The sequence below is a fragment of the Chrysochloris asiatica genome, unplaced genomic scaffold (assembly GCF_000296735.1).
Source record: "Chrysochloris asiatica unplaced genomic scaffold, ChrAsi1.0 scaffold00103, whole genome shotgun sequence".
NCBI classification, from domain to species: Eukaryota; Metazoa; Chordata; class Mammalia; order Afrosoricida; family Chrysochloridae; genus Chrysochloris; species Chrysochloris asiatica.
In genome coordinates this window covers 1,160,725-1,162,706 of record NW_006408621.1, presented here as the reverse complement: position 1 = coordinate 1,162,706, position 1,982 = coordinate 1,160,725, and positions in this window count along the sequence as shown.

Genomic DNA, 1,982 nt, shown 5'->3' with positions numbered 1-1,982 from the left:
TCTGTCGTGCTGTGGTGGATAGAGGCAATGGTACGAAGAGATAAAGCATCTGAGGACTCTAGATTCATGGAATGAGAAAGGCTGTGTGCTGACAGGCAGGGGGGCTGGTTTGTAAAATATGTCTTTTGGTTGTTTAAATGATAATATATTCCTGTGTGTTTTGTGTACATCATAAAAGAGGACTGTAATCATTACAAGATGCATTTGGTTGAGTACAAAACTGATGTTCTGCCATGTAGACTATCACTCAATTCACAAAAAAACTTTAAAAAAAAAAATCCTACTTCAACCACAAGTTTCCCTTAGGCCAAATATGATGTGACTTGTACTATACCTTTTTTTTTTTTTTTTTTTGCTTAACTACAAGAATGCTGGCTACCTTCACTGCATTGGGGTTCTTTTTTCTTTTTTCTTTTTTTTAAGAAAGAAACAGGTGGCTGGAGCAAAAGAGAAAGAAGTAAAGATCACTGTTTTGTTTTGTTTTTATAGTGATATTTCAAAAGAAAAAAGAAAGATGGAGGAAATGAACCCAAGCTTCAGAAAGTTTTATGAGAACCCTATGACAAGAAGGTGTTATCCTGTGTTTCAACCTGTGCCTTCTGGTGATTTGACTGCCAGGGTCAAAACCCCTAAGTCACAACCAAGAAAATGTGCTAAATATTTGGTCAGAGAACCAGATATGGAAGATTAAGAGACAGGGGGAGGAAGAGCCACACACAGACAGAAGCAGTGAGGGAAAGAGAAGCAATTTCTTTGAGACTGTAAATTAGCTATCCCAAATTAAATTAAAGCATGCATCTGATTGAAACTATAGATAGTGCTTTAAATGTTTCCAGCAGAAAAACTGACAACAGAAATTAATTGAGCAAGACCCATTATAACCAGCTTAAGATCCAAGAGCTTACATTGAAACTCTCTTTAATGTGTTGTAATTTTTGTTTTATTTAGTACAAACAAGCTTGCCTGGATTAGCACAGATAGATTTATGGCCTACAGTTCACTTCATTTTCTCTTTCATGAAACCTCAATTTCCTCAGCCACAAATTCTTCTATAATTTGTTTGTGCAGCGATCATTCAATATTGGACTAGACATGGCCAGGCTCTTAAAAGTGACATGAGTGCCACTCTTCAATGACAACATCTCCTTTCAACTAAAGAGAAATAGTCTGAATTGTCTCAAAATCACTCCCCTGTTTTTCTTTATTTAGCTACATATCTATATTGCTGCCTATGACTGTAGGTTGAAGGAGCCCTGGTTGAATAGTGGATTACCAGCTGGGCTGCTAACCACATGGTCAGCAGTTTGAATCTACCATTCGCTCTGCAGTAGAAATCTGAGGTTTTCTGCTCCCACAAAGATTTATAGCCTCTAACAGTGTCGCTGTGAGTCAGAAATGACTCAGTGGCACACAACCACCACCAATACCATTTATTATAATTAATTGATCAAAAATTTTAATTCATTCTATTATCAATGGGCATTTGGCCTGATTCCATTCCTTAGCTACTACACATGATGCTGCTGTAAATACCCTGATCTTCTCTGCAAAGCTCCATACACAGAAGGTTCCAGGATACAGGAGTATGACTAGACTTCTGAATTGTAGAACATAAGTCCGCTCAAATTCACTAGGTCTTTCCAATTTGCCGTGGAAATTTACACTCCCAAGAGCAAAGAGAGATTCCAAAGTTAATACTCCTAGTCTATACCTGTTTTATGCGTCATGCAGTCCATTCCAACTCATAGTGACCCTGTATAGGGTTTCTGAGGAGCAGTTGGTTGAATTGAACTGCTGACCTGTGGTTAACAGTCCAGTGCTTATCCAGTCAATACCTAATGCATGAGCAATTTATTTTAGAAAGATCAGCAGATTACTGGTCCCTATGAGTTGGAATCTCAGTGGTTGACTTTCTAACATGCTATAACCCTCCATACTCCTTGATATAAGTCACCACTCCTTCCTTCTTTCAAGTCCTAGGG